We start from the raw sequence: 14,860 nt of genomic DNA on the forward strand, positions 1-14,860 counted from the left end.
TGGACTAACTAAGGCAGCAAGAAATACAGAAAAAAATGTATAGGTTTAGTGGTAGTCCATGTGTTGTTTTTTTTTTCTTTTTTTTAATTTCCTTTATAAGGCAGCTTTGCAATAAAGAAAAGTGAGCAAATAAAAATGCCCCACATGTTTTAACTTCAATTTGAAAATTTACTTTTTAAAAATTCAGAAATTTTAGCCAACTTTTTCTAAATCAAATCACTCAGTTTTCAAAGTAAACCAATTCTCTAGACAATCTAAAACCTAGTTGCCACTTTCCCTGTGAGCAAATGCTTCTACAGAAATGCTGTGAACATTTGTTAGAGCTATTTTTTTAAGCTATGAACTTGCTTAAGTGAAAGAGCATTTCAATTTTGGGGTGAGTGTTCTCTAGGATTTAGTGGGTGCAAACCATAGCCAGGATATCACTGTTTAGTATTCTAAATTGTTAACTTCCTCTTCCAGCACAAAAGACACATTTTTCTCACACATTAATGAATTTTTAGAGTACCAATATGGCACCCCAGGTGGTGTGGTTATCTGTAAATAATCAATCCCCAGAGGATGCCTCCCCATCTCAGAGGTGATGATCGCCAGACCATTATGCCTTCCTACTTATGTGCATGCTGATGGCAGCAACCAGAAACATTTGTAAGACCTGAGCTGCATACAAAATGGATATCTTTTGCCCATTTGTTAATTATAAGAGCCACTGATACTACTGGCAAGGTTGTTATTTTTACACGGTCATATTTTTACACGGTCATCATAATTACCAAGTTTTAGTATATGTTTTCGTGTTGTGACATCAATCAAAGTTCAGTTTCTGACATGTGTAGCAGAAGCAATATGTTCCACATAGGCTATTTCTGGAATTGCATGACTTACTGTAATAGAGTTCTGTCATGTAGCTCTATTGCACCAACTTTACCTGCCCTGCTGTGGCAGTCTGGGCTGTGTTACTTTTATGCCCTGTCCAGCATGCACAAAATAAGGTGATGGCATGGAGAAGAGAATTTTTTTTTAGGAATTTATTTTATTGACCAATATGAAGAAATCTAAATTTCTTTTCTGGAGATAGTTTAAATACTAATGCTATGGTCTTCTAAACCTCTTGGTTTATTTCAAACATATACCTTCTATAACTAGCCTTATAAAACCAAAACACTTTGTATATTTCCTTTCATAATTTACTTAATAACTAAAATAGATGGACAATATCAAAATGTTTACTTTTTAAGAGAGAAGATTATCAACGTTCTATTGCTCACTGCTCTACAAAACATGCTTTGGGCAGGAGATACTAATGCAAGGAGAAAATTTTTTTCTCAAAAAATAAAGGACAGAACATTGAAATAGTTTCTCTCCTACACTTAATTCCACATTGAATTTGCACAAGTATTTCAAGGACAGAATTGGGATTGAAAACAGAAACCAACAAAATGATGTCAGAATTTGACAGAAAAATTAGAGTACCCTTGAAAGTGAGAGTGAAAGTAACTCAGTCGTGTTCGCTCTTTGCAACTCCATGGGATTCTCTAGGCCAGAACATGGGAGTGGATAGCCATTCTCTACTCCAGGGGATCTTCCCAACCCAGGGATCGAATCCAGGTCTTCCACATTGCAGGCAGATTCTTTATGACCTGAGCCACCAAGGAAGCACAAGTGATGCTAAAAGAAAGTAATGAACAAGGAGAGCCTTCTTTAATTGTTAGGAGAAAAAATTGCAACTATAGAAAAATTTAATTTCTGTCCCAGAATTTAACTAACTGCCTAAGATTTGACATGCTACATCAGTGTATCATGAAAATCAGTCATAATTCCTATCAAATGTACAATGTTCCGTTCTAAAAAATTTTGAATTAGATATATTTCAAAAAATAGCAAAGAAACTGACCTAGCACATGTTTATATCAAGGGACATATTGTTTGAAATAAATATTTTTATTCTTAATACTTGGTGTGGGAAAATGAATGTGTAAATTCATTCATTTTTTAATCAGCTTTAACACAATTGAAATCCCCAATTTAGCAGAAAACAGCAAGAACAACTGGAATAACCAATATATGCAATCTTTACCTTTTATAAGATGGTTGAAGTTATAATAATTCAGGGCAAAGGCTAGTAGAGTTTTGCCAAGAGAATGCACTGGTCATAGCAAACACCCTCTTCCAACAACACAAGAGAAGACTCTATACAAGGACATTACCAGATGGTCAATACCAAAATCAGACTGATTATATTCTTTGCAGCCAAAGATGGAGAAGCTCTATACAGTCAGCAAAAACAAGACCGGGAGCTGACTGTGGCTCAGATCATGAACTTCTTATTGCAAAATTCAGACTTAAATTGAAGAAAGTAGAGAAAACCACTAAACCATTCATGTATGACCTAAACCAAATCCCTTATGATTATACAGTGGAAGTGACAGATAGATTCAAGGGATTAGATCTGACAGACAGAGTGCCTGAAGAGCTATGGACGAAGTTTGTGACATTGTACAGGAGGAGAGAATCAAGACCATTCCCAAGAAAAGGAAATACAAAAAGGCAAAACAGTGGTCTGAGGAGGCCTTAGAAATAGCTGTGAAAAAAAGAGAGTTCAGTTCAGTTTAGTCACTCAGTCGTGTCCAGCTCTTTGCGACACCATGAATTGCAGCACTCCAGGCCTCCCTGTCCATCACCAACTCCCAGAGTCCACCCAAACCCATGTCCATTAAGTCGGTGATGCCACCCAATCACCTCATCCTCTGTTTTCCCCTTCTCCTCCTGCCCTCGATCTTTCCCAGCATCAGGGTCTTTTCAAATGAATCAGCTCTTTGCATCAGGTGGCCAAAGTATTGGTGTTTCAGCTTCAACATCAGTCCTTCCAATGAACACCCAGGACTGATCTCCTTTAGGATGGACTGGTTGGATCTCCTTGCAGTCCAAGAGACTCTCAAGAGTCTTCTCCAACACCACAGTTCAAATGCATCAATTTTTCAGTGCTCAGCTTTCTTTATAGTCCAACTCTCACATCCCTATATGACTACTGGAAAAACTATAGCCTTGACTAGATGGACCTTTGTTGACAAAGTAATGTCTCTGCTTTTTTAATATGCTGTCTATGTTGGTCATAACTTTCCTTCCAAGGACCAAATGTCTTTTAATTTCATGGCTGTAGTCACCATCTGCAGTGATTTTGGAGCCCAGAAAAATAAAGTCAGCCACTGTTTCCACTGTTTCCCCATCTATTTTCCATGAAGTGATGGGACCGGAGGCCACGATCTTAGTTTTCTGAATGCTGAGTTTTAAGCCAACTTTTTCACTCTCCTCTTTCACTTTAATCAAGAGTCTCTTTAGTTCTTCTTCACTTTCTGCCATAAGGGTGGTGTCATCTGCATATCTGAGGTTATTGATATTTTTCCCGACAATCTTGGCTCGAGCTTGTGCTTCATACATACCAGTGTCTTGCATGCTGTACACCGCATATAAGTTAAATAAGCAGGGTGACAATATACAGCCTTGATGTACTGCTTTTCCTATTTGGAACCAGTCTGTTGTTCCATGTCAGTTCTAGCTGTTGCTTCCTGACCTGCATACAGGTTTCTCAAGAGGCAGGTCAAGTGTTCTGGTATTCCCATCTCTTGCAGAATTTTCCACAGTTTGTTGTGATCCACACATTCAAAGGGTTTGGCCTAGTCAATAAAGCAGAAATAGATGTTTTTCTGGAACTCTCTTGCTTTTTCAATGATCCATCAATTGTTGGCAATTTGATCTCTGGTTCCTCTGCCTTTTCTAATACCAGCTTCAACATCTGGAAGTTCCCGGGTCACGTATTGTTGAAGGCTGGCTTGGAGAATTTTGAGCATTACTTTAATAGCATGTGAGATGAGTGCAATTGTGTGGTAGTTTGAGTATTTCTTGGCATTTATTTCTTTGGGATTGGAATGAAAACTGACCTTTCCAGTCCTGTGGCCACTGCTGAGTTTTCCAAATTTGCTGGCATATTGAGTGCAGCACTTTCACAGCATCATCTTTCAGGATTTGGGATAGCTCAACTGGAATTCCATCACCTCCACTAGCTTTGTTCATAGTGATACTTCCTAAGGTCCACTTGACTTCACATTCCAGGATCTTTAGCTCTAGGTGAGTGATGACACCATTGTGATTATCTGGGTCCTGAAGATTTTTTTTTTGTGTAGTTCTTCTGTGTATTCTTGCCACCTCTTCTTAATATCTTCTGTTTCTGTTAGGTCCATGACATTTCTGTCCTTTATTGAGCCCATCTTTGCATGAAATGTTCCCTTGGTATCTCTAATTTTCTTGAAGAGAGCTCTAGTCTTTCCCATTCTATTGTTTTCCTCTATTTCTTTGCACTGATCTTGGAGGAAGGCTTTCTTATCTCTCCATGCTATTCTTTGGAACTCTGCATTCAAATGGGTATATCTTTCCTTTTCTCCTTTGCTTTTCACTTCTCTTCTTTTCACAGCTATTTGTAAGGCCTCCTCAGACAGCCATTTTGCTTTTTTGCATTTCTTTTCCATGGGGATGGTCTTGATCCCTGTCTCCTGTACAATGTCATGAACCTCTATCCATAGTTCGTCAGGCACTCTGTCTATCAGATCTAGTCCCTTAAACCTATTTCTCATTTCCACTGTATTGTCATGGGATTTGATTTAGGTCATACCTGAATGGTCTAGTGGTTTTCCCCATTTTCTTCAATTTCAGTCTGAATTTGGCAATAAGGAGTTCATGATCTGAGCCACAGTCAGCTCCCAGTCTTGTTTTTGCTGACTATATAGAGCTTCTCCATCTTTGGCTGCAAAGAATATAATCAATCTGATTTCAGTGTTGACCATCTGGTGATGTCCATGTGTAGAGTCTTCTCTTGTGTTGTTGGAAGAGGGTGTTTGCTATGACCAGTGCATTCTCTTGGCAGAACTCCATTAGCCTTTACCCTGCTTCATTCCATATTCCAAGGCCAAATTTGCCTGTTACTCCAGGGGTTTCTTGACTTCCTACCTTTGCATTCCAATCCCCTATAATGAAAAGGACATATTTTTCGGGTGTTATTTCTAGAAGGTTTTGTAGGTCTTCATAGAACCGTTCAACTTCAGCTTGTTCAGCATTATTGGTCAGGGCATACACTTGGATTACCATGATATTGAATGGTTTGTTGCCTTGGAAATGAACAGAGATCAGTCTGTCATTTTTGAGCTTGTATCCAAGTACTGCATTTCAGACTCTTTTGTTGACTACGATAGCTACTCCATTTCCCCTAAGGGATTCCTGACAACAGTAGTAGAAATAATGGTCATCTGAGTTAAATTCACCCATTCCAGTCCATCTTAGTTCGCTGATTCCTAAAATGTCGATGTTCACTCTTTCCATCTCCTGTTTGACCACTTCCAATTTGCCTTGATTCATGGACCTAACATTCCACATCCTATGCAATATTGCTCTTTACAGCATTGAATCTTGCTTCTAGCACCAGTTCTGTCCACAACTGGGTGTTGTTTTTGCTTTGGCTCCATCCCTTCATTCTTTCTGGAGTTATTTCTCCACTGATCTCCAGTAGCATATTGGGCACCTACCAACCTGGGGAGTTCATCTTTCAGTGTCCTAGCATGGAGGCTGCGACAGTGCAAGCACGGCTGAGAGGAGCTACCCCACGTCCAAGGTAAGGAGCAGTGGCTGCGCTTTGCTGGAGCAGCCATGAAGAGATACCCCATGTCTAAGGTAAGAGAAACCCAAGTAAGACAGTAGGCACTGAGAGAGGGCATCAGTGGGCAGAAAGACTGAAACCACAATCTCAGACAATTAGCCAATCTGATCACATGGACCACAGCCTTGTCTAACTCAATGAAACTAAGCGATGCTGTGTGGGGCCACCCAAGACAGATGGGTCATGGTGGAAAGGTCTGACAGAATGTGCTCCACTGGAGAAGGGAATGGCAAACCACTTCAGTATTCTTGCCTTGAGAACCCCATGAACAGTATGAAAAGAAGAGATGGAAAAGGCAAAGGAGAGAAGGAAAGATATACCCAATTGAATGCAGAATTCCAAAGAATACCAAGGAGAGATAAGAAAGCCTTCCTCCAAGATCAATGCAAAGAAATAGAGGAAAACAACAGAAAATTAGAGATACCAAGGGAACATTTCAAGCAAAGAAGGACACAATAAAGGGCAGAAATGGTATGGACCTAAAAGAAACAGATGATATTAAGAAGAGGTGGCAACAATACACAGAAGAACTGTACAAAAAAGGTCTTAATGACCCAGATAATCACAATGATGTGATCACTAACCTAGAGCCAGACATCCTGGAATGTGAAGTCAAGTGGGCCTTAGGAAGCATCACTACAAACAAAGCTAGTGGAGGTGATACAATTCCAGTTGAGCTATTTCAAATCCTGAAAGATGATGCTGTGAAAGTGCTGCACTCAATATGTCAGCAAATTTGGAAAACTCAGCAGTGGCCACAGGACTGGAAAAGGTCAGTTTCCATTCCAATCCAAAAGAAAGGCAATGCCAAAAAATGCCCAAACTACCACACAATTGTACTCATCTCACACACTAATGAAATAATGCTCAAAATTCTCCATACCAGGCTTCAACAGTATGTGAACCGTGAACTTCCAGATGTTCAAGTTGGATTTATAAAAGGCAGAGAAAACAGAGATCAAATTGCCAACATCTGTTGGATCATCAAAAAAGCAAGAGAGTTCCAGAAAAACATCTACTTCTGCTTTATTGGCTACACCAAACCCTTTGACTGTGTGGATCACAATAAACTGTGGAAAATTCTGAAAGAGATGAGAATACCACACCACCTGACCTGTCTCCTGAGAAATCTGTATGCAGTCCAGGAAGCAACAGTTAGAACTGGACATGGAACAACAGACTGGTTCTCTATCGCAAAAGGAATACATCACAGCTGTATGTTGTCACCCTGCTTATTTAACATACATGCAGAGTACATCATGAGAAATGCTGGTCTGTACGAAACACAGGCTGGGGTCAAGATTGCAGGGAGAAATATCAATAACCTCAGATATGCAGATGACACCACCCTTATGGCAGAAAGTGAAGAAGAATTAAAAGATTAAAGTGAACGAGGAGAGTGAAAAAGCTGGCTTATAACTCAACATTCAGAAAACTAAGATCGTGGCCTCTGGTCCCATCACTTCATGGCAAATAGATGGGGAAACAATGGAAACAGTGTCAAACTTTATTTCTGGGGGTTCCAAAATCACTGCAGATGGTGACTGCAGCCATGAAATTAAAAGACATTTGGTCCTTGAAAGAAAAGCTATGACCCACCTAGACAGCATATTAAAAGGCAAAGACATTACTTTGCTAACAAAGGTCCATCTATTCAAAGCTATGGTTTTTCCAGTAGTCATGTAGTGATGTGAGAGTTGGACTATAAAGAAAGCTGAGCCCCGAAGAACTGATGTTTTTAAACTGTGGTGTTGGAGAAGACTCTTGAGAGTCCCTTGGACTGCAAGGAGATCCAACCAGTTCATCCTAAAGGAAATCAATCCTGAATATTCATTGGATGGACTGATGCTGAAGCTGCAACTCCAATACTTTGTCCACTGGATGCGAGGAACTGACTCATTTGAAAAGACTTTGATGCTGGGAAAGATTGAAGGTGGGAAGAGAAGAGGATGACAGAGGATGAGATGGTTAGATGGCATCACCAACTCCATGGACTTGAGTTTGAGTAAACTCCAGGAGTTCATGATGGACAGGGAAGCCTGGCATACTGCACCCTTGGGGTCGCAAAGAGTCGCACATGACTGAGTGACAAAACTGAACTAAAGTAATATGCAATGAATATTGTTTTTTTAAGCATGTGCAATAGTAACTGTAACATTATAAAATGGTACTTATGTATATTCAAAATTATCTATAATATGTAGCATAGACAGATAGATGAGATAGAACATAGATAATTGAGATAGCTATTGATAGATGCATAGTTAGATAGATGATATTTCAATGGATATAGATAAACAGACTATGTTTCTCAAGGCAAAAATGCCTGAAACTTAATTACAAATAGGGAAATGTAGATCAGGTCAGCAAGTCAAATATTTATGTAGATGCGTAAACTGTAGATAAGTTTACACAGCATCTTTTTCTAAAATAAAATCAATGTCATCAATGACTTATGTTCTTTTCCTCAAGTCTAATTGAAACTATGTTATTTTATTACATATATTCTCACTCTGTTATCCCAAATTTTCTGTCTATAATTAAAAGTTTCTAAAGTACTTGTTACTTCCTTGGGGAATGGGCCAGAGGTCCATTTTCTAACTAGAATGTTTCATCTGCCAGGAAGAGAAATGTGGAAAGTTCCAATCACTGAAAACATTATAACTAGAAATTAGAATATCTGTTATTCAAATTAATAGAATCACCAGCTCATAGATGACTTTCAAGTCCATTATCATAGCATCTGAAGAGTTCACAATTCCAGGGAGGAAGCCAAATCTTAGAAATATGCCTCCTGGAGAGTGCTTGACAATACAACCTTTGTGAAATAATAGAAGAAAGAATTACAATTTTTTCAGAATGTCATGGTTCAAAAGAAAGATGTGACAGTGGGATAGATTGCTCCTGAGACTTGGAAGGTGACATTAACAGTCACATACATATCAGTTCATCAGAGAGCAAAAGGTATTCCTGTCTGAAATTAGCTTCAGAGACCTTTGTGCAATGAATTATTGGCTTTAGCCCATTCAGTGCTTTCCATCACATCATAAAATTTTACACTAATTAAAACATTCATTTTTAGACTGATCTGTGGACCTAAGGAATAAACACACATACATACATACACACACACACTGAACTATTTGCCTTCTGTAGACACACTCTGAGCGAAGTTTTTACTACTGTAAACATGTCTGCTCTTGTGTTGTCTTACATTCTATTTAAATCAGTATGTTTATGTTACTTTATGTGGTCTCAGAGGACCAGGATCCTTTCTACATAGGCCTCTATAAAACATCAACAAAACATCACAAATGTTAGCAATTTAGAATATGAAGACAGTCTTCCCTAACCCACTCAGTTTGGTTAAGATGCTCCTTCTCTGTACTCCCACAATGGCTAGAGAATGTATTACTCACTCCTCTTAGAAAAGTCCTGTATGTTGAGATGCCTGCCTTTCTTCCTGGATTCTAACTACTTTGAAAACACAAATTATGTCTTATTCATTTCTAGCTTCCCAATATCTAGTGTACAGGCCTTCATTTGTGCTTAATACTTGTTGATTTAATTAGCTATTTATTCCATCTGTCCCTCTTACAATATTGCCTCCCCTAAAACCTACCTACCTTCAACCTTTACAAAGAGAAGCTAAAATGAATTCACATAGACACTTGAGTTTTGTGGATCATCCTTTCTATTAGAAATAAACTTCAAATATGGCTCTCTTGCAAGGTCAGGAGCAGTTGAAAGAAGCAACAGAAGGAGAAAGTCTTTGGATCACCATCAAGGCAGTAACTATGGAGCTATAACCAAGAAGTTAGCGTGTGATTCCAAAAAAAGCCACACTTCCCATATAAACTCAGTAGCCAGCCACTAATGACACCCACAGAGTTATAGAAGGTCAGGCACCCTACTCTTCTGCCTTCTATTTTCCTTATCTTGAATTTTGGTTGATCTTCTGATCCCTCTACATTGATGGGCTAGTGGAACTGATGGTTACATCTGTTCTTCAAAATCATTACTGTTTTCTCCAGAGTTCAGAGATGAAGACTGCTGGTAAAGGGAAAAGGAACATCCACACATAATTCTGATATAGTCACTGACAATATTGTTGCTTCTTTTCATTAAGCATCCTAGGAGAAAGAATTATGAAGTGGATATGAGTTTTATTTATAATAAGATAAGCAACTGTACCCTACATACATGGCTGAGGTCCTTCATTCTCTACCTCATCAGGATATAAAAATTATAGCTTCAGAAAGTAAGAATAATTTGGGGAGAGCAGTCTCTATAATTTTCCCTATCCCTAATATAGTACCCTACATGCCATGTATCCTGAGTCCAATAAATTCTTTGCAGATGTATTTATTATTACTTCACATTCCATTGGGGCAGACACAGAAGTATTTTTTTATAGTTTGGAAGCCTTGCCACAGAAATGTGAAGGGACCCCTCCCAGCTTGAGTGACCCCCATCCTTATGCTGCTGCCTAACTGAAGACCATAAAACACATGAATGAATGGAATTGAAAGTTTCGTAACCTGAATTGGCTTCAGGGGATCCAGGAATGCACTGAAGTCATACAAAATCTTGCCCCTATGTGTAGTTCTCTATTTTCTGGCAAAAATTCTCAGTATTATCAGATTCTAAACAGGCACTATGCCCAAAACCCTAAGAACTAGAAAATAGACACATTATAAAAGAGATTCTTCATTCAGTCCTACAGTCAAATGTTTTCTAACAGTTTCTTCCATAAAAATATCTCCTTTATGCCAAGGGGAATACATGGTGAATGTGACAGCTACAACTTCCCCAGAGGTTTACAGCCTCGTAGGAAAAAAATGGAACACATAAAAATGACCAGAAACAAAGCAATAATAGGTTTTATGGGAGTGGCACAAATGTCCCATGAAATTTCAGAAAAGGGACATCCCTTTTGTTTGGGTGCTTAGTGTGCAAAATGGCATTCAAGCCCAGCCCTTGCACTCTATAAGATTTCTATAGACAGAGACAGGAGTGAGGAAGAGGGAGATGACTGGCATTCACATTCAGAGAATCAAATAACCAAAGTCAGGAGGTTGGAAAGAAATAACTTTGAAAATTCAGAAGATGTTGGAAGAAATTAGTTTGATGACAGTTTTTGTGCAAAAGGCAGTAGAAAATAAGTTTGGAAATACAGGTGGTGAATATGAGGGGGGGAAATTTGGACTGCAACATGTAAAACTTAAGAAGTCATGAAAGGTCTTGGGGCCAGAAAGTGGCACTATCAAAACAATATTTTAGGAATAATAACCCTTGGCAAGTATGAAGAAGGCACTGCTGAGGAGAAGAAGGTCAAGAGGATAAAAGATCAGTGCAAAACTGGAGCTATACCAGTATAAACTATTGCTGCTAATACCACTGACCGAAAGGTGGATAAGGGAGAAGTTGTGACCAAATTAACAGGAAAGTATGATTGACTGGGTCTCTATCCATAAAGTGAAGAATAACAATGGGTAGCTACTTCAAATTTAAATGAGATAATTCATGAAAAACTTAAAGCACTATCTGGTACATAGTAATAGTACTGTTATTGATGTCATTCATTTTAAGAAAGATAGGGAGAAATAAAATCCTACTGAAATTGAATCCTAGTTATATGATGTAAGAGTATTTAAAATATGGGGGCAGGGGTGGATCAAAAGGAGAAGGAGAAGGTTTAGGGCCAATAGGAAAGAAGTACATGTGGGGATGAAAGATTAGTTACAGAAATACGGAGTTGAGGTGGAAAAACTAGTCAGAGGACAAATAAAAGCAAGGCAGTATATAACAGGTCCTGGGAGAAAGTCCAGATTTAAGAATTATCCACCTAACAAAATTAACAAGCTATGGAAGTGGATGAGATTTCTAAAGATACGATGTGGAGAGATAAGTGAAAATATACAATGAAAGACACTCAGAACATTCAGAGTGCCCAAGTTTAGGGGAAAAAGGAAGGAGGAAACGTAGAGAGGACGAGAAAGAACCAGATTAATGCTGTTTTCAGAAAGCCACAGGAGGGAAACTCATTAACTGATGGTTATGGAGATGCTTTCAAGACAGAAAAAGAAGTATATGCATGTGATCATACATAGGCAATTTAATATAATCATTCTTCAGAATGCTGGCAGAGAGGGTGTCCCCAGCAGGAAGTAGAGGTTGGACTGTATCTAGAGGAAGTAGGGCAGTTTAGGGATTAGGAAATGTGAAGCTAAGTTTGACATGAGACAGGGCTCAGGTGCAAACCAGAAAGTCACAAAGACAGATCAGCCAAGGTAGCCAGCCCAAGAGGTTGGTCTAAGGCAGAATCCACAGAGATAAGGCAGAGAAAATCTGGAGCAGAATGGAAACAGTACAGTTTAGTGGCTTGATTACTCTAAATTCCAGAGTCAGACTGACTGCCTTACATTTGATCTTTGCAACCTCAGGCAAGTTCCATCCTTCTGGGTATTTTACTCCCATCATGAAGAAAATAAAACCTGCTGCACGGTGTTGTCATGATATGAGTTAAATGAGCTAAAAGAGATAAAGGAACTGATGCATTCCATGGCATTCAGTGGATTGATTGGCACTTAAAAATGTTAGCACTTACTATTAATGATGGACAAGAAGTTCTCCATTAGGCTAGACACCACAATAGTTTTTTAGTAGAAACCCAAAGGTAAGAACAGGAGAGTCTACCTAGGGGATTAGATTTGCCAGCCTGTTTGAGAAAGACCTTGCATAGCAATGTGCCACACAGCCATTGTCCTTTAGGAAATAGAGGGTCATTTAAACTGTTTTTACAAAATAATGACACAAAATACATTTAAGAGTTAATACTGAAGTAGTATTCAGAATGGTTTCAACAAAAGAATGTCATGTTAAATTCATTTCCCATTGCTTTTTTTAACAAAGAGAGCAATGTGGTTGTTTCAGTTGTCTCAGCATTTGGTCCTGAGTGTTCATTCCCCATAGACTATCCCTCTCCTGTTACGTGTATTGAGGCCCCTTCCACTGGGTATATATTTAAGGGATTTCTCCTATTCTAATGATTTCCAGCCTGAATGTGGAACAAGAAAGTATACTCTTCAATGCGACTGTGATAAGTATTTGAAATAGCTAAGTTTTTGAATCATTGAAAAATGATTGAATGTTTGTAGAATTTTCAATTGTCACAGACATGTCCACTTAACTTCATCATATTTAAAACTGGTTTATCATGCATAAATGGTTGGAACAAGACACATGTAAAACAACATTGCTTTCCAGAAATGACAAGAATATTCTACAAGTGAAAACTAGCCTGTGACCCCTCCCCCCATTTCCCTTTCCTGTGTGTGTTCTAGAGGCTTGCTGCATGCCAGCAATGCTGCAAACCAGTCTCACATTTGCTAAAAATAATTGCTTTTCTTCTGTGTCTGCTCAGGCATGATGCTCCGAAATAAAGTACAAAGCACAGCAGCTTCAATTAACAAATACCACTACAATATTCTTCAATTCTATGTAGATTCATTTTACCCCAAGGATATTAGAACACATCAGAAAGTTGAATATTATTCCTCTAACATCTGTCATCAAAACCAAAATCATACAGTGAAGTTCACACAAAACACAGCAAACCTGCCATCCCACGGCAAGAGTCAAATATCCACCCTATGCTACAGCCTTCAAAATATTGAGATAATTGATGGATAGTCTTCTTTTCTTGTCTCATCATCAAGGTTTCACTTCAAAACAATACCACATGATGAGTCCACTTTTTTTATGCTAACGTGTGAATACTATCATAATTTAGTGTGCAGCGTGCTGGTCTGAATTGACATATTTATAAGGGATTCCATCATGTCAAACAGAGGAGAAGGGAAAATCTGACAGCAGGCATTTGTTGGATATGGCCAAATCTCTGTTGGATCCTGCTTTCACTGCATAGTCCCTGAAGCACAGAAAACTTATCCCACTTTTATAAAGCCATGCATGCATGAAACTGAGGGTAGAATTTCAAGCAGGAATTGATGACTTAGTAAAAATGTGTGTAATTTTCCCATATAAAAGAGAAATAGAAGGCACACCAAGAAAACATCGTTCCTGAGTAAGGTGATTAAAAATTCAAGAGCCCCTTTTGAAGTCAAAACCTCATAAAGCTCATCAGATCTGTTTAAAGATAGACATTTGCAATAAAGACAATTGCACAGAGAATTAAGGAGCAGTATTTTGGAGATGATGTTGTGCTCTATTTATCTACATTTAATACAGAAAAACTTCTAAAAAGCCAAGTGGAAACAGTACATTTACTTGGCAGATTAGCAAATACATGTGTTTTCAAAGAAGGGCAATAGTTTCTACCATTTTTATGGAAATGCTGTCTTTAAAGAAAATTTTTCAGTTTATTTTATACCCAAAAATTCAATGATTGGATATCCAGACCTTCTTTTTTGTTGTTGTTGAAGTCCTATTTCTGAATAAGCTATTATTGGACCCTATAAAAAAACTGACATGTTTAAAACTGAAGCTAAGGCAGAAAAGTTTCAAACAAAAGAAATAAGTTCAAGTTACAACAATGGTCCCATCACTTCATGGGAAACAGATGGGGAAACAGTGGAAACAGTGTCAGACTTTATTTTGGGGGGCTCCAAAATCACTGCAGATGGTGATTGCAGCCATGAAATTAAAAGATGCTTACTCCTTGGAAGGAAAGTTATGACCAACCTAGATAGCATATTCAAAAGCAGAGACATTACTTTGCCAACAAAGTCCGTCTAGTCAAGGTTATGGTTTTTCAAGTGGTCATGTATGGATGTGAGAGTTGGACTGTGAAGAAAGCTGAGCACCGCAGAATTGATGCTTTTGAACTGTGGTGTTGGAGAAGATTCTTTTTTTTTTTAATATAAACTTATTTATTTTAATTGGAGGCTAATTACTTTACAATATTGTATTGGTTTTGCTGTACATCAACATGAATCCGCCATGGGTGTACATGTGTTCCCCATCCTGAACCCCCCTCCCACCTCCCTCCCCGTACCATCCCTCTGGGTCATCCCAGTGCACCAGCCCCAAGCATCCTGTATCCTGCATCGAACCTGGACTGGCGATTCTTGAGAGTCCCTGGGACTGCAAGGAGATCCAACCAGTCCATCCTAAAGGAGATCAGTCCTGGGT

This window comes from Bubalus bubalis, chromosome 10, assembly GCF_019923935.1.
Source record: "Bubalus bubalis isolate 160015118507 breed Murrah chromosome 10, NDDB_SH_1, whole genome shotgun sequence".
NCBI lineage: Eukaryota > Metazoa > Chordata > Mammalia > Artiodactyla > Bovidae > Bubalus > Bubalus bubalis.